Raw genomic sequence first — 27270 nt, 5'->3', positions numbered from 1 at the left:
CAATTGGTCTACAAATCCTAAAAGAACCCTATCAAGTTCAGCAAATGCCAACAGGCCAAAAACAACAGAAAATTATAAAGCATATGAAAAAACCAGACGATATGGATAACCCAAGCCCAAGCACCCAAATCAAAAGACCAGAAGAGACACAGCACCTAGAGCAGCTACTCAAAGAACTAAAGATGAACAATGAGACCATAGTACGGGAGACAAAGGAAATCAAGAAGACCCTAGAAGAGCATAAAGAAGACATTGCAAGACTAAATAAAAAAATGGATGATCTTATGGAAATTAAAGAAACTGTTGACCAAATTAAAAACATTCTGGACACTCATAGTACAAGACTAGAGGAAGTTGAACAACGAATCAGTGACCTCGAAGATGACAGAATGGAAAATGAAAGCATAAAAGAAAGAATGGGGAAAAAATTGAAAAAATCGAAATGGACCACAGGGATATGATAGATGATATGAAACATCCAAATATAAGACTCATTGGTGTCCCAGAAGGGGAAGAAAAGGGTAAAGGTCTAGGAAGAGTATTCAAAGAAATTGTTGGGGAAAACTTCCCAAATCTTCTAAACAACATAAATACACAAATCATAAATGCTCACCGAACCCCAAATAGAATAAATCCAAATAAACCCACTCCGAGACATATACTGATCACACTGTCAAACACAGAAGAGAAGGAGCAAGTTCTGAAAGCAGCAAGAGAAAAGCAATTCACCACATACAAAGGAAACAGCATAAGACTAAGTAGTGACTACTCAGCAGCCACCATGGAGGCGAGAAGGCAGTGGCACGATATATTTAAAATTCTGAGTGAGAAAAATTTCCAGCCAAGAATACTTTATCCAGCAAAGCTCTCCTTCAAATTTGAGGGAGAGCTTAAATTTTTCACAGACAAACAAATGCTGAGAGAATTTGCTAACAAGAGACCTGCCCTACTGGAGATACTAAAGGGAGCCCTACAGACAGAGAAACAAAGACAGGACAGAGAGACTTGGAGAAAGGTTCAGTACTAAAGAGATTCGGTATGGGTACAATAAAGGATATTAATAGACAGAGGGGAAAAATATGACAAACATAAACCAAAGGATAAGATAGCTGATTCAAGAAATGCCTTCACGGTTATAACGTTGAATGTAAATGGATTAAACTCCCCAATTAAAAGATATAGATTCGCAGAATGGATCAAACAAAATGAACCATCAATATGTTGCATACAAGAGACTCATCTTAGACACAGGGACACAAAGAAACTGAAAGTGAAAGGATGGAAAAAAATATTTCATGCAAGCTACAGCCAAAAGAAAGCAGGTGTAGCTATATTAATCTCAGATAAAATAGACTTCAAATGCAGGGATGTTTTGAGAGCCAAAGAAGGCCACTACATACTAATAAAAGGGGCAATTCAGCAAGAAGAAATAACAATCGTAAATGTCTATGCACCCAATCAAGGTGCCACAAAATACATGAGACAAACCTGGCAAAACTAAAGGAAGCAATTGATGTTTCCACAATAATTGTGGGAGACTTCAACACATCACTCTCTCCTATAGATAGATCAACCAGACAGAAGACCAATAAGGAAATTGAAAACCTAAACAATCTGATGAATGAATTAGATTTAACAGACATATACAGGACATTACATCCCAAATCACTAGGATACACATACTTTTCTAGTGCTCATGGAACTTTCTCCAGAATAGATCATATGCTGGGACATAAAACAAACCTCAATAAATTTAAAAAGATTGAAATTATTCAAAGCACATTCTCTGACCACAATGGAATACAATTAGAAGTCAATAACCATCAGAGACTTAGAAAATTCACAAATACCTGGAGGTTAAACAACACACTCCTAAACAATCAGTGGGTTAAAGAAGAAATAGCAAGAGAAATTGCTAAATATATAGAGATGAATGAAAATGAAAACACAACATACCAAAACCTATGGGATGCAGCAAAAGCAGTGCTAAGGGGGAAATTTATAGCACTAAACGCATATATTAAAAAGGAAGAAAGAGCCAAAATCAAAGAACTAATGGATCAACTGAAGAAGCTAGAAAATAAACAGCAAACCAATCCTAAACCAAGCACAAGAAAAGAAATAACAAGGATTAAAGCAGAAATAAATGACATAGAGAACAAAAAAACAATAGAGAGGATAAATATCACCAAAAGTTCGTTCTTTGAGAAGATCATCAAGATTGACAAGCCCCTAGCTAGACTGACAAAATCAAAAAGAGAGAAGACCCATATAAACAAAATAATGAATGAAAAAGGTGACATAACTGCAAGCCTGAAGAAATTAAAAAAATTATAAGAGGATACTATGAACAATTGTATGCCAACAAACTGGATAATGTAGAGGAAATGGACAATTTCCTGGAAACATATGAACAACCTAGACTGACCAGAGAAGAAATAGAAGACCTCAACCAACCCATCACAAGCAAAGAGATCCAATCAGTCATCAAAAATCTTCCCACAAATAAATGCCCAGGGCCAGATGGCTTCACAGGGGAATTCTACCAAACTTTCCAGAAAGAACTGACACCAATCTTACTCAAACTCTTTCAAAACATTGAAGAAAATGGAACACTACCTAACTCATTTTATGAAGCTAACATCAATCTAATACCAAAACCAGGCAAGATGCTACAAAAAAGGAAAACTACCGGCCAATCTCCCTAATGAATATAGATGCAAAAATCCTCAACAAAATACTTGCAAATCGAATCCAAAGACACATTAAAAAAATCATACACCATGACCAAGTGGGGTTCATTCCAGGCATGCAAGGATGGTTCAACATAAGAAAATCAATCAATGTATTACAACACATTAACAAGTCAAAAAGGGAAAAATCAATTGATCATCTCAATAGATGCTGAAAAAGCATTTGACAAAATCCAACATCCCTTTTTGATAAAAACACTTCAAAAGGTAGGAATTGAAGGAAACTTCCCCAACATGATAAAGAGCATATATGAAAAACCCACAGCCAGCATAGTACTCAATGGTGAGAGACTGAAAGCCTTCCCTCTAAGATCAGGAACAAGATAAGGATGCCTGCTGTCACCACTGTTATTCAACATTGTGCTGGAAGTGCTAGCCAGGGCAATCCGGGAAGACAAAGAAATAAAAGGCATCCAAATTGGAAAAGAAGAAGTAAAACTGTCATTGCTTGCAGATGATATGATCTTATATCTAGAAAACCCTGAGAAATCGACGATACAGCTACTAGAGCTAATAAACAAATTTAGCAAAGTAGCGGGATACAAGATTAATGCACATAAGTCAGTAATGTTTCTATATGCTAGAAATGAACAAACTGAAGAGACTCTCAAGAAAAAGATACCATTTTCATTAGCAACTAAAAAAATCAAGTACCTAGGAATAAACTTAACCAAAGATGTAAAAGACCTATGCAAAGAAAACTACATAACTCTACTAAAAGAAATAGAAGGGGACCTTAAAAGATGGAAAAATATTCCATGTTCATTAAATGTCATTAAAACGTCAATTCTACCCAAACTCATCTACAGATTCAATGCAATCCCAATCAAAATTCCAACAACCTACTTTGCAGACTTGGAAAAGCTACTTATCAAATTTATTTGGAAAGGGAAGATGCCTCGAATTGCCAAAGACACTCTAAAAAAGAAAAACGAAGTGGGAGGACTTACACTCCCTGACTTTGAAGCTTATTATAAAGCCACAGTTGCCAAAACAGCATGGTACTGGCACAAAGATAGACATATAGATCAATGGAATCGAATTGAGAATTCAGAGATAGACCCTCAGATCTATGGCCGACTGATCTTTGATAAGGCCCCCAAAGTCACTGAACTGAGTCATAATGGTCTTTTCAACAAATGGGGCTGGGAGAGTTGGATATCCATATCCAAAAGAATGAAAGAGGACCCCTACCTCACACCCTACACAAAAATTAACTCAAAATGGACCAAAGATCTCAATATAAAAGAAAGTACCATAAAACTCCTAGAAGATAATGTAGGAAAACATCTTCAAGACCTTGTATTAGGCGGCCACCTCCTAGACTTTACACCCAAAGCACAAGCAACAAAAGAGAAAATAGATAAATGGGAACTCCTCAAGCTTAGAAGTTTCTGCACCTCAAAGGAATTTCTCAAAAAGGTAAAGAGGCAGCCAACTGAATGGGAAAAAATTTTTGGAAACCATGTATCTGACAAAAGACTGATATCTTGCATATATAAAGAAATCCTACAACTCAATGACAATAGTACAGACAGCCCAATTATAAAATGGGCAAAAGATATGAAAAGACAGTTCTCTGAAGAGGAAATACAAATGGCCAAGAAACACATGAAAAAATGTCCAGCTTCTCTAGCTATTAGAGAGATGCAAATTAAGACCACAATGAGATACCATCTAACACCGATTAGAATGGCTGCCATCAAACAAACAGGAAACTACAAATGCTGGAGGGGATGTGGAGAAATTGGAACTCTTATTCATTGTTAGTGGGACTGTATAATGGTTCAGCCACTCTGGAAGTCAGTCTGGCAGTTCCTTAGAAAACTAGAAATAAAGTTACCATTCGATCCAGCGATTGCACTTCTCGGTATATACCCGGAAGATCGGAAAGCAGTGACACGAACAGATATCTGCACGCCAATGTTCATAGCAGCATTATTCACAATTGCCAAGAGATGGAAACAACCCAAATGTCCTTCAACAGATGAGTGGATAAATAAAATGTGGTATATACACACGATGGAATACTACGCGGCAGTAAGAAGGAACGATCTCGTGAAACGTATGACAACATGGATGAACCTTGAAGACATAATGCTGAGCGAAATAAGCCAGGCACAAAAAGAGAAATATTATATGCTACCACTAATGTGAACTTTGAAAAATGTAAAACAAATGGTTTATAATGTAGAATGTAGGGGAACTAGCAATAGAGAGCAATTAAGGAAGGGGGAACAATAATCCAAGAAGAACAGATAAGCTATTTAACGTTCTGGGGATGCCCAGGAATGACTATGGTCTGTTAATTTCTGATGGATATAGTAGGAACAAGTTCACAGAAATGGTGCTATATTAGGTAACTTTCTTGGGGTAAAGTAGGAACATGTTGGAAGTTAAGCAGTTATCTTAGGTTAGTTGTCTTTTTCTTACTCCCTTGTTATGGTCTCTTTGAAATGTTCTTTTATTGTATGTTTGTTTTCTTTTTAACTTTTTTTTATACAGTTGATGTAAAAAAGAAGGGAAAGTTAAAAAAAAAAAAGAAAAACAAGGAAAAAAAGATGTAGTGCCCCCTTGAGGAGCCTGTGGAGAATGCAGGGGTATTCGCCTACTCCACCTCCATGGTTGCTAACATGACCACAGACATAGAGGACTGGTGGTTTGATGGGTTGAGCCCTCTACCACAGGTTTTACCCTTGGGAAGACGGTTGCTGCAAAGGAGAGGCTAGGCCTCCCTATGGTTGTGCCTAAGAGCCTCCTCCCGAGTGCCTCTTTGTTGCTCAGATGTGGCCCTGTCTCTCTAGTTAAGCCAACTTGAAAGGTGAAATCACTGCCCTCCCCACTACGTGGGATCAGACACCCAGGGGAGTGAATCTCCCCGGCAACGTGGAATATGACTCCCGGGGAGGAATGTAGACCTGGCATCGTGGGACGGAGAACATCTTCTTGACCAAAAGGGGGAGGTGAAAGGAAATGAAATAAGCTTCAGTGGCAGAGAGATTCCAAAAGGAGCCGAGAGGTCACTCTGGTGGGCACTCTTACGCACACTTTAGACAACTCTTTTTAGGTTCTAATGAATTGGGGTAGCTGGTGGTGGATACCTGAAACTATCAAACTACAACCCAGAACCCATGAATCTCGAAGACAGTTGTATAAAAATGTAGCTTATGAGGGGTGACAATGGGATTGGGAAAGCCATAAGGACCACACTCCACTTTGTCTAGTTTATGGATGGATGAGTAGAAAAATAGGGGAAGGAAACAAACAGACAAAGGTACCCAGTGTTCTTTTTTACTTCAATTGCTCTTTTTCACTCTAATTATTATTCTTGTTATTTTTGTGTGTGTGCTAATGAAGGTGTCAGGGATTGATTTAGGTGATGAATGTACAACTATGGAATGGTACTGTAAACAATCGAAAGTACGATTTGTTTTGTATGACTGCGTGGTATGTGAATATATCTCAATAAAATGAAGATAAAAAAAAAAAAGTTCAAGGAAATGAAGGAAAACACAGAGAAAGAACTAAAGGATATCTGGAATACAATGAATGAACAATATCAGAGTCTAGGCAAAGAGCCAGAAATCTTAAAGAGGAACCAAACAGAAGTACTGGAATCAAAGACCACAATAACTAAAACGAAAAATGCCCAGGAGGGTTTTAAGAGCAGACTGGAGTGGGCAGAAGAAAGAATCAGTGCACTTGAAGACAAGACACTTGAAATGAGTCAGGCTGAGGAGCAGAAAGGAAAAAGAAATATTAAAAGCCAAAAGAGTCTAAGACACCTCTGGGATTCCATCAGCACACCACTATACACATCATGGGAGTCCCAGAAGGGAAGAAAAAGGGAAAGGGGCAGAAAGACTAGTCAAAAAATAATGAGAGAGAACTTTCCAAAACTCACAAGAGATGAAAATATGCACAACCCAGAAGTACAGAGAACACCAAACAGAATAAACATGAAGAAAAATACATTCCATCATGCACTAATTAGTGATACTATCAAATGCAAAGGACAAGTAGAGATTTCTAAAAGCAGCAAGAGAAAAGCAACATGTTTTGTACAAGGGAGCCCCACTTAGAATGAGTGCTGATTTCTCATCAGAAACTATGGAGGCAAGAAGGCAGGGGTTGAAATACTTAAAGTGCTGAAGGAAAACAACTACCAGCCAAGAGTTTTATATCTGATGAAGCTCCCTTTCAAAAATGACGGAGATGCCCTTTAGCCAATATATGAACAGATGAACAGAAAAATGGGGACAAAAATTAAATGAATAAGAGGGGAAGGGAGGGATGTTTTAGGTGTTATTTTCTACTTTCATTTTTATTCTTATTTTTATATATTTTTGGAGTAATCCAAATGTTCAAAAATTGATTGTGGTGATGAGTGCACAACTATATGATGGTACTATGAACACAACTGACTGTACACTTTGTATGATTATGATATGTGAATATATCTTAATAAAATTGAATTTTTAAAAAAAGCAAATCTGTGGTAACTTTCAATCCTTGAGAGGAAGACTGGCATAATTTAAAAGAAAAAATGAAGGTGATCAAGACATTCACAGATTAACAAAAGTCTTGGGGGTTCATCACCACAAGACCAACCCTACGAGCAATGCTAAAGGAAGTTCTTCAGACTGAAAGGAAAGGACGCTAGACACTAGTGATTGATTCAAAACAGCATAAAGAAACAAAGACTTGCGGTAAAGGTAACCATTTGGGTAATTATAAATGCCAGCATTATTTTAGTGTATTGTTAGGTATGTAACTCCACTTCTTCCTACAAGTGCTAAAATGCAAATGTATAAAAATGATTAATCTAACTTCTGGAATAACGTGTATAAAGATATGAGTGGTAATAAGTACAAAAAAATGGTGGGGGGACAGAGGGGTATAGGAAAAGTATATATGCATATTACTGAAGTTAAGTTGGTATCAAATCAAATATGACTATTATATATCTAGGATGCTAAATTTTAACCCCATGGTAACCACAAAGAAACAGATGAAAAATATATCCAGATAGAAGTGTTAAGGCACACAATATGGTACAACACAAAAATTCAAATAAATATAAAAGTGGGCATTAACAGAAGTGAGAAGGAAAAAGGTATAAGACTTACAAAGGCTAAATAGCAAAATGGCAGAAGAAAGTCCTGTATTATCAGTACTGACTTTAAATGTAAATGGATTAAACTCTCCAGGCAAAAGGCAGAGATTGGCAGAATGGATAAAAAAGCATGACCCAAATACATGCTGGCTGCAAGAGACGCACCTCAGACACAAGTAGGTTGAGGGTAAAAGGACAGAAAAATATATACTATGCAAGTAGTAACCAAAAGAGAGCTTGGGTGGCTATAGCAACATTGGGTAAAAAACTTTTAATCAAAAACAGTTATGAGGGAAAAAGATGGTCCTTATATACTGTTAAAAGGGACAATTCAGCAGGATGATGCATCAATTACACATATACATGCAACAAACAGCACAGCCCCAAAATATATGAAGCAAATACTGATGGATTTGAAGAGAGAAATTGATGGGTATACATGAATAGTAGGAGACTTTAACATTCCACTCTCAGTAATAGATAGAACATCCAGTCAGAAGATCCATAAGGAATTACAGTATTTGAATGATACACTAAATCAACTAACCCTAACAGACATATATGGAACACTATACCGAACAAAAACAGAATACACATTGTTCTTGAATGCATATGGATCGTTCTCCAGTATAGACCATATTCTGGGTCACAAAACATGCCTCAATAAACTCAAAAATACTGAAATCATGCAATGTATATTCTCCGACCAAAACAGAATGAAGGTAGAAATCAGTAACAGAAGGAGAAACTGAAAATTCACAAACATGCAGAAATTAAACAACATACTCTTAAACAACCAATGGGTTAAAGAGGAAATCAGAAGCAGAATTAGTAAATATTTTGAGGTGAATGAAAATGAAAATACAACATACCAAAACTCATGGAATACACCAAAGGTGGTGCTGAGAGGAAAATTTATAGCCCCAAATGCTTACATTAAAAAAGAAGAAGGACTTCAAATCAGAGCCCTAACCTCAAAACTGGAAGAATTAGAAAAATAAGCACAAACTAAACCAAAAGTAAGCAGAGGGAAGAAAATAACAAAGATTAGAGCGGAGATAAAAACGCAAAAAAAAAAAAAAAAAAAAAAAAAGAGGATCAATAAAACCAAAAGTTGGTTCTTTGAAAAGATCCATAAAATTGACAAACCTTTAGCTTGAGTGAAAAGGAAGACGATACAAATAATGAAAATCAGAAATGAAAATGGGGATATTACTACAGACCCCACTGAAATAAAAAGGAGTATAAGAGGATATCATGAACAACTTTATGCCAATAAATTAGATAACCTAGATGAAATAGACAAATTTTTACAAACACACAAACTACCTAAATTGATTCAAGAAGAAATAAAGATCACAACAAACCAATTACCAGTAAAGACACTGAATCAGTCAGCAGAAACCTCCCAACAAAGAAAAGCCCAGGACTTTCACAGAGGAATTCTACCAAACATTCCAAGAAGACTTAAATCCAATTCTGCTCTTCCAAAAAATTCAACAGGAGGGAACACTCCCAAATTCATTCTACAAGGCCAACATCATCTTCACACCAAAGCCAGATAAAGATACAAGAAAAGAAAACTACAAACCAATTGTTTCTTAAGAATATAGATGCAAAAATCCTCAAAAGAATACTAGCAAACCTAATACAATGGCATATTAAAAGAATTACATACCATGATCAAGTGGGATTCATCCCTGGTAGGCAAGGTTGGTTCAACATAAGAAAAATAATTGATGTGATACACCACAATAACAGAATGAAGGAAAAAACCACATCATCATCTCAATTGATACAGGCTAGGCTTTGACAAAATACAGCACCCTTTCTTCATAAAATCATGTAGAACATGAGGAATAGAAAGAAACTTCCTCAACATGTTAAGGGCATATATGAAAAGCCCATAGCTAACATCCTATTTAATAGTAAAAGACAGAAAGCCTTCCCTCTGAAGTCAGGAACAAAATAAGGATGCCCACATTACCACTGTTAGTCAACACTGTCCTGGAAGTTCATGTCAGAGCAATTAGGCAAGAAAAAGAAACAAAAGCCATCCAAATTGGAAAGAAAGAATTAAAGCTTTCTCTATTTGCAGAAAACTTTCCCTATTTGCGGAAGATATGATTCTATATACAGAAAACCCTGAAAAATCCAGAACAAAACTTCTAGAGCTAATAAATGAATTAAGCAAAGTGGTGGGGTACAAGATCAACACCCAAAAATCATTTGTGTTCTATACACAATCTATGAACAATTGGAAGAAGAAATTTTTTTAAAATTCCATTCACAATAATGACTAGACGAATCAAATATTTAGGAAAAAAATAATCAAGGACGTGGAGGACTTGTACAAAGAAAACTACAAAACATTGCTAAAAGACATTTTAAAAGAGCTAAATAAGTGGAAGGATATTCTGTGTTCATTGACTGGAAGACTAAATATCGTTAAGATGTCAATAACAACCAAAGCAATTTATAGATTCAATGCAATCTCAATCACAGTTCCAACAATGTTCTTCACAGAAATGGAAAAGCCAATCATCAAATTTATATGGAAGGGTAATGGGCCCCAAATAGGTAAAGCCATCCTATAAAAGAAGAATGAAGTTAAAGGATGCACACCCCAATCTTAAAACTTATTACAAAGCCATAGTAATCAAAACAACATGGTACTGGCACAAGGACATATAGACCAATAGAAAAGAATTAAGAGCTCAGAAATCAACCCTCACATTTACAGCCAACTGATTTCTGACAAGGTATAAAAGACTACTCAATCAGGAAAGAATAGTCTCCAACAAACAGTGGTGGGAAAACTGGATCTCCATTTGCAAAAAAAAAAAAGGACCCCTACCTCACACCATACAGAAAAATCAACTCAAAATGGATTAAAGACCTTAATATAAGAGCTCAAACTATCAAACTCCTAGAAGAAGACACAGGGAAACATCTTCAAGAACTTGTATTAGGCAAAGGTTTCTTAGACTTTACACCCAAAGCACAAGAAACAAAAGAAAAAAGAGGTAAATGGGACCTCAGCAAAATCAAAAACTTTGCTTCTCAAGGGAATTTATCATGAAAGTAAAACAACAACCTTTACAATGGGATAAAATATTTGGAAAAAAACATAAACAATAAAGGATTAACATCCACAATATATAAAGAAAACCTTCAACTTAACAACAAAAAAACAACCAACCCAATTTAAAAATGGACAAAAGTCTTAAATGGATATCTCTCCAAAAAAGATATCCAAAGGCCAGAAAGCACCCAAAAAGATGCTCAATGTTATTAGCCATCAGGGAAATGCAAATCAAAACCACAATGAAATATCATTTCACACCCATTTGAATGGCTGCTATCAAAAATGTGGAAAATAACAAGTGTTGGAGAGGATATGGAGAACTAGCAACAGTCATTCATTGCTAATGGCAATGTAAAATGGTACAGTCACTGTGGAAGACAGTTTGGTGGTTCCTCAGAAAGTTAAGAATTGAAAGCAGGGACTCGAACAGATATTTTCACACCGATGTTCACGGCAGCATTATTCACAATTGCCAAAAGATGGAAGCAACTCAAGTGTCCATCAAGCAATGAATGGAAAATAAAATGCAGTATATACATATAATGGAATATTATTCAGCTATAGAAAAGAATGAAGTCCTGATACATGCAACAACATGGATGAACTGTGAAGACATTACATTGAGTGAAATAAGCCAGACTCAAAAGGACAAATATTGTATGATTTCACTGTTTTGAAATAAAAATTCCAATAAGCAAACTCTCAGAATCAGAATCTAGAATGTAGGCTACCAGGGAACAGGTTGCAATAGGGAACGGCAAGTTAAGGCTTAAAATGTGCAGGGCTCCTATTTGGAACAATGGTAATGTTTTGGTAATGGATGGTGGTAATGGTAATACAACACTGCGAACGCAAATAACAGCACTGAAATATGTATCTGAATATGATTAAAAGGGAAAATGTTAGATTACATAAATGTAAGAGAACAAAAATTTTTTAAAAAAATCCACAGAACACTACACAAACAGTAAATCCTAATTGAAACCTTGGACTTTAATTAATAGTACAATTATAAAAATGTGCTATCATAAAACGTAACAAATGTTCCACACCAATATAAGGTGTTGACTGTGGGGTGGTGTATCGGAATCCTGTATTTATTTATGATTGTTCTATAAACCCACCACTTCTTATAAAGAAAAGCACGCCCCGCCCCCCCCCCCCAAAAAAATAAACCTGAAACGAGTGGTAGAAAAAAGCTTCTTATTACTTCAATTCTAAATTAAACTTATCCAGCCAGGACTGCAGGTGTTCCGTTTCCTTCTCCATGAAATGGGGACCATCTGTTCAAAGAAACCTACCATACACCGAGGAGTGGAGAATGTATATCCTAAGAATGAGGGGCTCCAGAAAAAGAATTAGAAGTTAATGAGCAAAAATATACTCAATTATTTCTCCCAGACCCACCTACCAGGTAAGCAATCAATAATCCCTCGGGAAGGCTTCTCAGGGATGGAAAGAAGGGGAAAAGCTACCTCCGGGAAAGAACTTCTGATTTTATAAGACAAGGTACAAATATGGGGAGAAGAAAATTATGGTTACTCTTTCAACAAATGCAATCTCCATAAATATACAACAGATTCTTCAGAAACATTTTTAAAATTCTCAAACAGGAACATCTCAAAAAGATGTTCACTTTCTACACCAGGCAGACAGACAAGGACCGGATGAAGAGACCTTAGACTAGCTTGACTTGAGAAGACTAGGCTAAAAGGAAGACAATCAAGTCTGCAAATTCCCAAAGCAGTACTGATCAACAACTAGCATTCTTTGTAGTCTCTGCACAAATTAGGATAAATTTAGTTGTCAAAGGCAGAGCTCTTTGTCAAACTGCACAGTAGACCAAAGGATACTTAGCCATTTCACCTTTCTTTTCAGAACTCTCTCTCATCTAGCCTCCTCTCTTATCCTTATCCTCAAGACAGGACCCTCACTTTACCCTCTCTATGCCTAAGGTCCACCTCTTACTGAGGTCTGACCTCTAAAACTCCCATTCCCTACAGTTCAATTAAGTATGAATGAGATGATGTGATAAAGTACTTCACACTAATGGGTTACTGTGGTTTAGTCCACAGGGTTCAATTCCACAAATGTCATTAAGCTCTGCTATGTTTAAGGCACTGTACTTAATCACTGAAAGTACCCATTCTTACAAGAGAGACTAGTTAACCCAAATCAATCTTTTAATGAACAGTGTAAGAAAGAGGCACGAGAGTGCCTGCTTCACATCACACTTTCCCCATTCCATTTCTTTCTATCCTCCTTCCTCCCCACCTCCCACCCACCAGGGAATAAAATCCAAGAGATCAATATTGCTTCCAGTAAAAATCAATGCCTAAAACAAGACTGTTATAGATTTAGGGTGTTAAAACTTAAGGACCATGCAAACTGAGAGACGCAGAAATTAGAGTCTAGGTTGCAGGGCAGGTGGTGGTGGGGAGGTTAATGCAAAATGGATGCAGAATTTCTGTTTGGGGAGATGGGAAAGTTTTAGTACCAGAAGGTGGTGAGAATACAGCATCATAGGGAAAGTGATTAATCCCACCAAACGTTATAACTGGGATATGGAGATCGGAAGGGAGGGAGGGAGGGAGGGAGGAAGGCAGGAAGGCAGGCAGGCAGGCAGGCAGGCAGGAAGGAAGGAGCAAGTTAAGAGACAATGATAATGAAATGCAATACATGATCCTGGATGGGAACTAGGGAATGAGGAGAAAAGGCTCAAGGGATATTATTGGGACATACTGAAAAACTGAAATATAGACTATAAGCTTTATCTCAATGTTAAATTTCTTGAACTTGGTAACTGCATTTAAGGTGGTTACATAAGTAAATATGCTTGTTCTTAAGAAATGTACATGGCAGTATTAAATGTTCAAGGAGCATAATGTATACAACCTACACTCAAATGTTCAGAAAATGGATCGATAAGCAGATAGACATCAGATAGAGAGATCGACTGATTGATTGATTTATAAAGTGTGGCAAGATGTTAGAATTGGTGGCTCTGGGTATCTGGGAGGGTAGGGGTATGTTGGTGTTTTCTGTATGGGATTCGTATAATGTCTGTAACTGTCCTGTAAATTTTAAAGTATTTCAAAGTAAAAAGTAAACAACAACAAAAATCAATGCCTAGAGACAATGTGGGATGACGGAGCAAACATTAATCATTCAAAACCTGAGATAAGTTGTAATGGGTCTCCCGGGTTGCATTTTATGTATTAGTTGCAAGTACAATAAAGTGCTCCCTTACAAGATACCTATAAACTAGCCTTGCTCAAAACTCTCAGTTCTTAAGTCATAAACATTGAGAGCTTTTTTTTTTCAGTTTTTCCACAATTAAAATATTAACAGCAATTACTGGTTCAATCTGTCCTAATATATTTAAAGGCTATTAAACGTATCTACTGGTTTCAATTAGACTTGACATTTTTCCAAGTCCTCCTAGGTTTGAAATTCCAAGCTAATTAGCATACTGTTTTAAATCCCCTTTTTTTTTGCAATTGTTAAATGTATAAATTTTGACCTATAACAGAAGTCCTAAAATGGTGAGCAGGATACAACTACAGATGGGTTCAGTTGGGCCAACTGATGTTATTTTTTATTTTTTTAATTAGTTGTCAATATTTTAAAAATCAAGAGCCTGCAAACACAAATCTAAATTTCCTGTGTTCTCTTGAGAAGCCAAAGATATGGCAACATTGGGCCCATATTCATGTTCATGAGATGGACATGAAAACTGGATGTCCCTCCTAGATGAGGCATAAACTCTCTAGTACATTTCACTGGTTTTCATTATCTGCCTAGTACCTGAAGGCCTAGTACTTATTACTTTGAAAAGTGCATAATTTTTTCCAGATCACTTCCAACATTTCACTAAGTCATCCAAGCGTAAAAAGCCACAAAGCAGACCACAGCAACATGCAACTCCATAGATAACAATAACTTCACAAGTCTTAGAAGGAAAGAAAGAGCAATAAAGAAAAAAGTCAAACCAGTGGAGGTTTGGCATACTGAGGGTAAAAAATCCATCTGTAAAGCTTTTTTAGTGAGAAAAAAGGGTGAAAGCACTCAAAAAGACTGTTGAGACACTAAAAGCTTTCCTGATAGAACGCTATGCTATTCCGTGGTTCCTTACCACACTTCATGCTTTAGAAACTCTCTTCTCACTTCCTCCTGATGTAGAAGAACAGCAGTTAGGTCATAAACTCTGACAGATGTTAGGGAAGCACATGTACACATTTAAAAATAGTTCTCCTCAGACGCTTTTTAACAGTCTTAATTCACCATCAAATAGTTTCACAGATATTTTCTACTGCTTTCTGCTTTACATTCAAATGACAAACAGAGTCCTCAGTTTCAAGACCTGGACTTCTGTCCTGATGGGCTCTCCAGTTCAGAATTCCTTTTGGTCCTCACAGTTGCATACCTTATTATAACTCTTATCCTAATTTCAATGGCCTCTTTTAGTCAAAATTTATCCCTAAACCCCTCAATAAAATATCTTGATCAAATCTGTGTAGCTGTCTAAATAAAATAAATGTTTTGCTTCATTCAGGTTGCTAATTTAAATTACAAGCCTCGAGATAAAAAATATATACAGCTTTTCAAGTTGTTATTTGCAAAGTGCACAAACTGACAAGCAGATAAGGCTCTGTCTTTAGCATGTCTGGACTAGTGATTTTGCATCACGGATTCAAAATACCGAGGAGAAAAGTCCAAAATCTGTGAAGCCCAGGGATGCTCACATTGCTCCACACTAACAAATTACTAAACAATGTCTCACCTCCCCCACCCCATTCCCAAGGAGAAAGGATGTTAAGAGACTTGAGTCTTAAAAAGGAAAAAATAACCTTTTCTGTGCAAGTTTAGGGAAAACACAGCTTTGCCATACGTGATACTGTTAGAGAATAAAACCGCGCAGCACATCATTGGCGTCTCACTCCCCTTCACCCAAAGGGAAACTCTACCTGTCACCTTAACCCTATTGTGATGCGCCCTCCCCAGGATATTGCTGCATTGGCCCAGATATGACAGGCAAGGGGCGGGGCACGGGTTACTCTGTGCCCAGAAGAGGGATGAGAGTAACGCCTTCATCCCTGGGGAAAGGCCTCCGGACTCCCGAACCCAAAAGCAGCGCCCCAAAATCCAAGTCCCATCTCTGCCGCTCCGAATTGAGCGCCAGCGGCCGGAGCCCAGAGCCCCACCTACCATGCCTTAGCAGGCTCCCTGACCCCCAGACCATCAGCGGAGGGAGAATCCGCCTCTCATTCCCAGATTCGCCCTCCGCCCCCTTCCCTCCTCCGCCCCCGCCAAGCTAAGCCTCCAGCACCGCGCCCACCGAATTCCCCAGCTAAGTCCAGTCACCCTCGAACCTGTAGTCCCCTTGAGTATCCACTGAGGAGCCAGGCAAAGGCCAGGGTCCGCGACACCTCCGCTTCCTCCTCAACGGAAAGGCTCAGCGGGTGGCTGTGGCGGCGGATATCAGAGCCGCCCCAGCAGGCTACAGGCCGGCTTCACAGCCTGTTCTCGCGAGAGCTCGCAACCCGAAAAGGCGAGGCTACTGACTTCTCGCGATAATGGGAGCATTCTGCACGAAGTGGGCGGAGCGCCGATCGCCGGGGGATGGTGGGTGCTGAAGCCTGGACTAGGCATTCTACCTACGATGTGGTGGTGCTGAGAGGAAGTTGTTGCGCGACCTTTCCTCGTAGACCTGGGCCCTGGTCGACAGGGAACCTTGACCCTGAGTGGCTGCCAGCAGTTACCCCCAAACATTTGAATCCTACGTTTCCCCCTTGACTTCCTGTTGCTGTTAGAAAAAAGCGGACAGTCTCCAGACCGGAGTTGAATACTACTCCTGGGACTCAGTTTGCTCAGGGAGAGCGTTTGCCTCAACAGAGCAAGCTCCAAAATCGCTCCTGTCGGCTCGACTAGGCGACGTTGACCGATGCGGCTTTAGAAAAGGCGGTAGTCATGAGAGTAGTCATGAGTCTGTTTCCTAGTGTACACAGCTGCATATTTTTGAACGCTTGTTTGGCGGGAACCGATATACTAGCCGAAACTCCTGCGATTTGGCGGTTCAGTGGAACTTCGAGAGTAACCCGGCTGGGATCTGCACCCTGGTTGCCAAGTAATGTAGTCTCAGTCATTCATCATTACCGAGCCTACCGTGTGCCACAATGCTGGAAGATTAGAAACCTGAAAAAAAAAAAAAAAAAAAAAAAAGACGCCGTCTCTGCCTCGAAGTTCACAGCCTGGGGACGAGACCGACACAAAAATAAATATCCGCATTACTTTGTCCTAAAACCCCGGCTGTTCGTAGTGATCTGTGGGAGCAGAGAGTAAGTAACCAGCTCTCCTTGCCATGTTGAGGAATCCACCAGCGAGTTCCGTTTGAGCTGGATCTTGAAGAATGAATAAGAGTTCCCGAGTTTTGAGGAGAGCGGGAAGGGCGTTGCGAGCAGAGCTAGCAAAGAGGAAGAGGACCTGGTTTGAGTGATTTGGTATGAAAACAGATTTTGCCTGTAAAACTTTGTTGAAAAACCTTTAATCGCTGTTTAGTTCAGAAAAGAAAATTCCCTGGCTCCCATGTTTGATATCCAGTATGTTTTCTAAGTCAGCGTTTATGGTAAAGAGGTGAGCTGTTGAGCTGGACACTTCTAGGGTAGTGAGCATCCTCTTCCTCCCCTAAGGACACTTAAATGTCAGAGGACTAAGGGAAACAGAGGTTATTGTCATACCATGTCATTATCGTTATATAATATATTAGTACATATTAATATTATTCTAAATTGTAATATTCTAAATTGTCAATCTTTGAAGAATTCTGAGTTAGAAAAGCAATCTGGTAGAAATTTTGCAATACAAACAGGTTATCTCATGGAGAAACTTCAAGAAAATTCTCAGGCAAAAATACAAAAAACACAACAACAAAAACCTCACCAATCTTAATTTATTATCAAAATTTTCTCCTGTCAGCTAGGCCTGAGGGAAGTAATTCTGTAGTCCAAATTAGAGGTAGTGAAGCCTGTGAGACAAGAAACATTTCCCCATATCAAAATAGAAGCCATCAAAAAAATAAAAGTAAAAGCTATCACTTTGTAAAGAAAGCCTGTTATTCCACTAGAAATCTTCCACCAGTCTCCCTTTAGACTCGTTATTTACATGATTGTATTTCTCTGTACTATAGTTTTCATTTGGCTCACCCTACTCTCAGCACATCAAAAAAAACCCATCACTTAATAGGAAAATAAAAACCGAATAGTTTTAATCATGCTGTGCATCGATCAAGTGCTCTCCTGGGCATAATTCACAAGTTCTAGTCCAAGTTCAAGGAATTTCCTAGGAAATTATGGAAGAATCATATCAGTGACAGATTTTAGGGAAAATAATGGGAACTTTGTTCTATGGTAGAATCTGTTCAAACCATCTTATCCTGCTTTGAGGAATCTAGGGCTTAGTTCATTCTGTTATTCTTTAAGACAAAAACAACAACAATAAGAAAATCTACTAAAATTTCCACTGTCCTTTGCTTTTAAAAAAAAAAAAAACATCCAAATATTATACTGGGAGTGTTGGTAGTAGCTATACATCTGGTAGGTAACACCACTGGTGACCATCACAAATCTGCTCTGCACAATAATTTACAAATGCTAGCTTACTGACTAAAGGGGCTAAGGTTCAGACCCTTAATGAATGTCTCTTCCATGATACCAAGGCATGTACCTAAGAGGGCAATACAGAAATAGAAGATTCATTTGAAACAACAGACAAACAAGTTCCTTTAGTTGCCTATGTTATTGCACAATCTTGCTAATGCAAGATTGTTTCAAGGCATAGAATAAATAAGAAAGACGACTTCTTGAATACTTGATCAACAAATTAATGATAATCCATAGATCCAGAATCCTATTTAAAAAAAGTTTGAGCACTGCCACCTCATTGTAGGAATAGGAAAATCACAAATAGACACATACAGAAAGAACTCTATATCTTACCCCACCTTATTCACATATTTTATTCAGTAATTACATTTATTGATCAAGACCTGGAAGAATACTACGGGAGATACAGACATTATAATATGCAGAATCTTCTAATAAAAATGAGCTGTATAATTAAATAACAAATATGAAGGAAAACAAGTTGGATCATAGAGTTAATGTGCTATGGAAAGTCAGAGATAGGAAAAATTACTTCTCACTAGAGAGATGAAGAAAGAGCAGGAGAGGGAAAGGCAAGGATGTTTGATCTGGGACCTTAAAGAATAAACAGGATTCATACATGAAGACATAGTAGAAAAGGGCATTCCTATAGAGAGACCAACAAAGGTGTATAAATGGCTAAGCAGTTAAAAGGAATCAATAGGAAGTAATGAGAGAAAAGTAAGTTGGAATTGGGACATAAGGGGGCCTGAAATTTAGGTTAAAACCGGGGTCTGAAAATTTTTTCTGTAACTTGTTAGGCTGCAATAGGAGAAATCTTCAGACTTTCCACAATTAACTTGCAATAGAGTAAATTCTCAAACCTTTAACAGGCTTTTTTTGTGTGGGAATTGAAAAGTTGATCCTAAAATTTATATGGAAATGCAAAGAACCTAGCATAGCCAAAAGAATTTTAAAAGGAAAGAACAAAGTTGGTAGACTTATACCTCTAGATTTTAAATTTTACTACAAAGCTACAGTAATCAAGACACCATGGTACTGGCATAACACTAAACATTTAGATCAGTGGAATAGAATTGAGAATCCAGAAATAAACCCTCACATTTATGGTCAACTGACTTTCATTAATGGTATAAAGACAATTCAATGGGGAAATTATCTTTTTGGCAGACAGTTCTGGGACAATTGGATATCCACATGCAAAAGAATGAATTTGGCTTGGGCTGCCCTTGGTGGCAGCATGATCCAGATTGGCATTTGTTCTGCTCCTGGTGCCATGAAGGTGGGTCCTGGCCTCCTTCCAGGACTCTGAGTGCATGGCCTCCCTCTCCAGTGCCCAGGGACTTTGCAGACCCAAGGGGCAACCAACACAGGAAGCAGCTCCAGAGGGCGGAAATAGAGCATGGCCCCTCGTGTGAGGAAATCAAATAAAGTGCCCTCTCACTTGACCCAGTGGCCCAAGGTGGTCATGAGCAAAGATTTTAATTTATTTTGAAAATGAGTAAGCCTTCAGTTCATCAGATAGCAAGTTCTGAGATGTTTAGTCCAGATGTTCTTGCTGACGCTTTTTAACTCTTTGCCAAGAATTTTTCTTATGGTAAGCCACTTAATAATGAGTGGCAGTCACCAGATGCAAGTGAGATTTTCACCAGTGACCACAAGAAATTTAATGCATTTCTTGATTTGAAGAACTCCCTGTGATGATTAGGTTCATGTGTCAACTCGGCCAGGTGATGGTGTCCAGGTGTCTGGTCAAGCAAGCACTGGCCTAACCGTTACTGCAAGGACATTTGTGGCTGGTTAATAAACCAGAAGGCTGGGTTATTAAATCATCAGTCAATTGGCTGTGGCTGTGACTGATGACATCAACGAAGGGCGTGTCTTCCACAATAAGAGAATTCAGTCAGCTGGATTTAATCCAATCAGTTGAAGACTTTTAAGTGAGACAGATAGAGGACCTTCACTCCTTCAGCTAACCAGCAAAGCATTTCTTAAGGAGTTCATCGAACACCTGTATCGGAGTTGCCAGTTCACTCCCTGACGACTTCATCGAACACCTTCATTGGAGTTGCCAGTTTGCTGCCTGCCCTACAGAATTTGGACTCATGCATCCCCACAGTTGTGTGAGACACTTTTATAAAATCTTATATTCATAGATATCTCTTGTTCTGTTTCACTAGAGACCCTAACTAATACACTCCCTAAATGAAGTAAACAAATAAACCTACTGAGTGATAAGAAACTGGATGAGTGGCATGAGCACACTGCCTTCACTAATAAAGTTGGAAAAATAATTTCTCAGGTGAGATAGTCTGTGAATGCTGAACTTTGTACTCAAGTATAGTGTAAGTTTCATGAGATTTTGTGCAGCTTTCCTTTTATTCCACAGGAAGCTTTTCAGCATGGAAAACTAAATTGTCTACACCTTTCTGAAGCTCTTGTAGCTTTTATAGGTAATGTCAATCACTACTTAAAATTCCATTTGTTTCCCTGAATTGGAGTTGGGTAACCAATACTCTGAATCCATACCATGAAGCAACTGATAATCGTATGATGATTATGGATGACTGGATTATTGCAAATACCTTGCATTGGTAGTACTTTGGCCCAGATAACACTGTTGATATAATGACCCTGAAATATCTGACTGGACTTCACAGTTGTATAAGTAGCATAGCTACCATTTGCTTGATCACTGCAGATGGGAGTTTTGATTGTCAAGGAAACCCAGGTCAGCAAGATGCTTGAGTCTCTTCTTTGCATTACTGTGAAGTTGTCATTGCTCTGACAACTCTTGGAGTTGGTGGTTCTTTTGTTCTGAAGATGTTTACTTTGTTTGAACACTGTTCCATAAGCCTGATGTACCTGTTGAACTGTTCCTTTGACCAAGTCCATGTTTTCAAGCCCACTACTAGCAAGGCAGGAAACTCAGAAGTCTATGTGGTATGTCTCCACTATAAGGGACAAGAAGCCATGTGTCCTCTGTTATCTAAGATGATGCTAAATTTTGGGACTGAAATGACCAGCAAGGTTCTCTTCCCCCAATCATGTGATTCCTGAATCTTTTCTTAAATGGCATGAAGAATACTGTGTGTCCTTTCATAAATACCAGCTAGAGACTATTTCTGAGAACATTTGCCTGTTTTAGTGCATGGGAAAAGAAGAACAAGCAAAGCTGAATAATTTAAGGAACTGTGCTATAAAATATTTCTTGTGAAAATTTCCACTGAAGCTTCTTTCCAGAAAAATTGGCTAGTAAAAAAATATAATATTAGTTGTAGTGCAAATACGAAATGGTTTGGGCAGCGGACCAGATATTTAAAAACCTGTAATGAAAGGGAGATGCTGGAAACTCCTTCATGAAAGATAAAGTGGCTAAAGGATACTTTAATAGTTGGCCAAAGAACATGCTGAATAACATCCTGGGCAACGTTTTCTTTTGAAAGGGACAGCTTCTAATCTCGAGTGTCACTTATGGCATATTTAGAGGGAAAGAAACTGCCAAATGTAAAGTATTCTCCTTTCTGTGGTGGTGAAATTTTAAAGACTCTTAATGAAGCAATTAATGAAAATTCATTAGGAGGACCTCTGAATTTGGATTCTAAGTTTAGGTCAAAACAGCAGTATTGTCATGTTTTTTCTGAAGAACTGATATTTTCTGAGCTGTTTAGCCTTACCAAGTGCCTCCAGGATGAGAGGTTCTAGGGCCCAGTAACCAAATAAAGAGCCTGCTTGTGGGTTTGCCAATTCTCCATAATATCAAAATGCATAAACCATTGGAAGTTCAACTCCTGCAACTGGCTGAACTCATGGATTTTAGCTGTTCATTGTTTCATCATGGAGACCCAGTTTATCAGCAGTTATTTTTTGGACTGCCTTCTACATTCATTACAGCAGCTCCGTACAGGAGATGCTATGATTTAGAAACCTACTATTAAGCATTAACAGATAAGTGACAGCCTTGATGTATGTTTTTTTCTTTTTAATATTTAGTGAATTTACTCAAATGAAGGAAGCTTAAATGATACAGAGCAGAAAATATTAGAAATCTATAAACAATAAAAAGTGAACATAAATTAGCCAACTCCATAGACATTTCCAGTTTAGCATTCATACAAATATGTATTCACCTTTTAAAATTTTATATACGCATAACTCATACATACATGACGTGATGATTCTAGAAAAAAAAATCAGAGACACTAAAAAATATTCTTGCTTTAAAAATGGTGTGGAATGGGTTTCAAACATCAGCATTTTATGTGAATGTAAACCCCTGATTTAATGCCATGATTTTATCATGCCAGAAACGTGGTCTTAAATTTTTTAACAGATATTGGTATCACAACACATTGGCTTATTAGTAGTTAAGACATTTTGTAAACATAGTCTCTCAGTGTGAACAGAAATATTTAATATTGATTATTTGCTATGTTTTAATCTTTCAGTCTTTTCAACATAAGAAAATAGCTGCACATATTTAAGTGTTTTCTCATGAAACATGATCTTGAAAAATTGATGATTGGTCTTTGTGGTTCCTAGTGATAAGTCCTATCTTATTTTTTTCACATAGTATAAATTATATTCTTATGCAATATACAGGATTGCATTAAGACCCATTGTTTAGTTCTTAAACAATGTTACCAAATGTTCCGGTTTGCTAATACTACTGTTATGCAAAATACCAGAAATGTATTGGCTTTTATAAAGGGGGGGGGGGTTATTTGGTTACACAGTTACAGTCTTAAGGCCATAAAGTGTCCAAGGTAAGGCATCAACAATTGGGCACCTTCACTGGAGGATGACCAATGGCATCCAGAAAACCTCTGTTAGCTGGGAAGGCACGTGGCTGGCGTCTGCTCCAGAGTTCTGGTTTCAAAATAGCTTTCTTCAAAATGTTCGTGTAGGCTTCCAATGGCTCTCTTCAAAATGTGTCTCTCAGCTGCAGCTCTCTGCTCCTGTGCATTATTCAAAATGTCTCTCTTGGCTGCAGGTCTCTCCAGAATGTCACTCTCAGTTGCTCTGGGGTCCTTCTGTCTGTGAACTCCTTTATATGACTCCAGTGATCCAATTAACACCCACTCTGAACCGTCGGGGAAACACCTCCATGGAAATTATCCAATCAAACATTTCACTCACAGTTGATTGAGTCACATCTCCATTGAAACACTCAATCAAAGGATTCCAATCTAATCAACACTAATATGTCTGCCCCACAAGATTGCATTAAAGATAATGGCGAGAAACTAAGATAGTGGCTAGGTGAGACAGGGCGAAAAAACACCTTTGTGAAAAACACTAGATAAAAACCAGAGGGTGACCCAGAATACCAGTTACAGCGATGCGCCAGCTGGACGAGGTCTGCTAGTTTCAAAGGGGCCGTATACTTGGTGAAACCGGGAGTCCGCATTCTGAAACAAGTGAGTGAGCTGGCTGGAAGACCCGCAGCCGTGCGGCAGTCTGGGGAAGCTGGGGTTTAGCGTTTGGAGACTGACGGGCTCTTTTATAAAAAAAAAAAAAAAAAAAAGGGAAAAACCCAGGAGTGGCTACAGCAGCGATAGTGGGAACCATGCAGTAAAACACAGCAAGAGGGGGCTGGGCCGGCCTCTTGGTGTCTGCCCTATAAGATAGCCCGCTGCAGATAACCTTGGGGCCAGGGAAATGGAGGGGAGAGCCGGAAGCCGAATGAAACCCCGCGGCTAGCAGCTGGCTCCCCGGAGGGCTGGATAAACTCCTGCCCGGGGCCATGCCCACAGCCCAGAGCCCCGCCAGTTGTCTTGGAGCTGGGAAGGAGGAACTGTGTGAGGAGGGGGGTGTGGAGACGCCCTATTCGGCCATCTTTGCATCAGGCTGAAAGCGAGCCGGCACAGCCGGCGGCCCGGGGCTTCCCTTGAGGGACGGCGAACGCTTGTGAAGTACCACAGCGTTCCCTCGGCAGAGGTCCTGGAGGATCGTGGCTGGGCGGGGGTACCCACTCAGAGAACCCAGGGACACTACGCCAAGTCCGGTGGTTTGTGTGACAGTGAGAGAGAGGGTCTGGAGCTGAAATGAAATGAAGGCTTAGACTCTTGCGGCAGCCTTGAATCTCTGGGAACCTGGGGGATTTGAATATTAAAGCTGTCCTTCCTCCCTGGCCACCCGTGCACATGCCCCACATTCAGGGCAGACGGCTCCAGCAACACACCCAACTGAACCCCACAAGAATCATTTCCCCACACACCGCAGGGACAAGGTGGAGAACTGACTTGAGGGGTATAGGTGACTCACAGACGCCATCTGCTGGTTAGTCAGAGAAAGTGTACGCCACCAAACTGTGTTTCTGAAAAATTAGATAGGAATTTTTTTTTTGCAACTTGAAAGAACCCTATCAAGCAAAGCAAATGCCAAGAGGCCAAAAACAACAGAAAATCTTAATGCATATGATAAAACCAGAGGATATGAAGAATCCAACTTCAAACACACAAATCAAGATATCAGAAGAAAAACTGTACCTTGCACAATTAATCAAAGAACTACAATCGAGGAACGAAAACATGGCAAAGGATTTAAAGGACGTCAAGAAGACTATGGTCCAGGATATAAGCCGCATAAAGAAGACCCTAGAAGAGCATAAAGAAGACATTGCAAGAGTAAATAAAAAAAATAGAAGATCTTATGGAAATAAAAGAAACTGTTGGCCAAATTAAAAAGACTCTGGATATTCACAATACAAGACTAGAGGAAGCTGAACAACATCTCAGTGTCCTAGAAGTCCACAGAGCAGAAAATGAAAGAACAAAAGAAAGAATGGAGAAAAAAATCGAAAAATTGAAATGGATCTCAGGGATACAGTAGATAAAATAAAACATCCAAACTTAAGACTCATTGATGTCCCAGAAGGGGAAGAGAAGGGTAAAGGTCTAGAAAAAGTATTCAAAAAAATTGTTGAGGAAAACTTCACCAACCTTATACACAATATAAATACACAAAGCATAAATGCCCAGCAAACTCCAGATACAATAAATCCAAATAAACCCACTCCGAGACATATTCTGATCAGGCTCTCAAATACTGAAGAGAAGGAGCAAGTTCTGAAAGCAGCAAGAGAAAAGCAATTCACCACATACAAAGGAAACAACATAAGACTAAGTAGTGACTACTCAGCAGCCACCATGGAGGCGAGAAGGCAGTGGCATGACATATTTAAAATTCTGAGAGACAAAAATTTCCAGCCAAGAATACTTTATCCAGCAAAACTCTCCTTCAAATTTGAGGGAGAGCTTAAATTTTTCACAGACAAACAAATGCTGAGAGAGTTTGCCAATAAAAGACCTGCCTTACTTCTGATACTAGAGGGAGCCCTACCAACAGAAAAGCATAGAAAGGAGAAAAAGATATAGAGAATTTTAACAGACATATATAGTATCTTACATCCCAAATCACCAGGACACTCATTTTTCTCCAGTGATCACGGATCTTTCTCCAGAAAGGAACATAAGCTGGGACATAAAACAAGCCTCAAGAAATTTAAAAAAAAAAAAAAAATGAATATACTCAAAGCACATTCTCCAGCCACAATGGAATACAAATAGAAGTCAATAATTTTTGAACTGTAACTCCACTATTTACTTCCTACATGATATAAAATACACGAACTCTAATGACAAATCAGTGGTTTTGAACTCAATGTAAAATACGTAATTTTAGACAACTATATAAAGGTGGGGGAATGGAGGAGTATAGGAACATAGTTTATGTGTCCTATTGAAGTGAAGGTGGTATCAAAGAAAAACAAGATTGCTATGGATTTAAGAGGTTAATTTTAAGCTCCACAGTAAACACAAAGAAATTATTAGAGAATATAACCATAGAGATGAAAACTAGAGTTTGGGTTAAGAGAAATGGGGGAACGGGCAATGGGGAGTTAAGAAATGAGTGTAGGGTTGCTGTTTGAAGTGAATGGAAATTTCTAGTAATGGATGGTGGGAAAGAGCATTATAACATTCTAAATGTGATTAATCCCACTAATGGAAGGCTAGGGAGGGGGTGGAATGGGAAGATTTAGGCTGTATATATGTTTCCACAATTGGGAAAAAAAAAAAAAAAAAAGACAGTCTAAATAGATGACAATTGAATGCCAAGGATGAACTTGAATGGGATTGGAGGATAGAGGACAGGTGACTCAAAGGGACACAGTTGAGACATAAGGTAAAGGAAATAAAGAATGTAAGCTTCATATCATTGTTGAATCTCTTGTACTTCTTAGCTGTGCTTAATGGAATTGCATAAAAGAATGTTCTTGTTCATGGGAATATGCATATAGCATATGTTCAAGGATGTGCGCAGCCAGCTCTCATATGTTCAGAAGACAGAGCAATAGATGATGGATCATAGATAGGCAGGGAGGGAGGGAGGGAGGGAAAGAAATAGCGATGTGACGGCAGGTTCAAGTTGGTGGATTGAGCTATCGGGGGAGGGGAGTCAGGGTATGATGGAATTCTGTGTATGGGGTTAGTATTGTTTTTGCAACTGTTCCCATAACTTTGAATTTATTTCAAAATTAAAAAAAAAAAACACCTGGATTACCAAGTTTAAAAAAAACAAAAAAGATATTGGCATTTTGGGGGACATAATACATCCAAACTGGCACACCAAATAACCATACAAATCCCA

General features: G+C 38.6%; 1 protein-coding gene and 1 pseudogene across 1 annotated transcript in view; one reads left to right on the top strand and one right to left on the bottom strand.

Moving 5' to 3' along the window:
• BTBD10 (BTB domain containing 10) overlaps positions 1-16476 on the bottom strand; it is a 210319-nt gene extending 193843 nt beyond the window's left edge. The window contains 1 exon segment of the mRNA XM_037839913.1: positions 16330-16476. The gene's annotated coding sequence lies outside the window, so the exon portion shown is untranslated.
• Positions 16477-20719: 4243 nt separating this feature from the next.
• LOC119536964 lies at positions 20720-22542 on the top strand (annotated as a pseudogene).
• Positions 22543-27270: the final 4728 nt, after the last annotated feature.

The sequence above is a fragment of the Choloepus didactylus genome, chromosome 6, assembly GCF_015220235.1.
Source record: "Choloepus didactylus isolate mChoDid1 chromosome 6, mChoDid1.pri, whole genome shotgun sequence".
NCBI lineage: Eukaryota > Metazoa > Chordata > Mammalia > Pilosa > Megalonychidae > Choloepus > Choloepus didactylus.
This window is presented reverse-complemented; position numbering and strand designations above follow the sequence as displayed.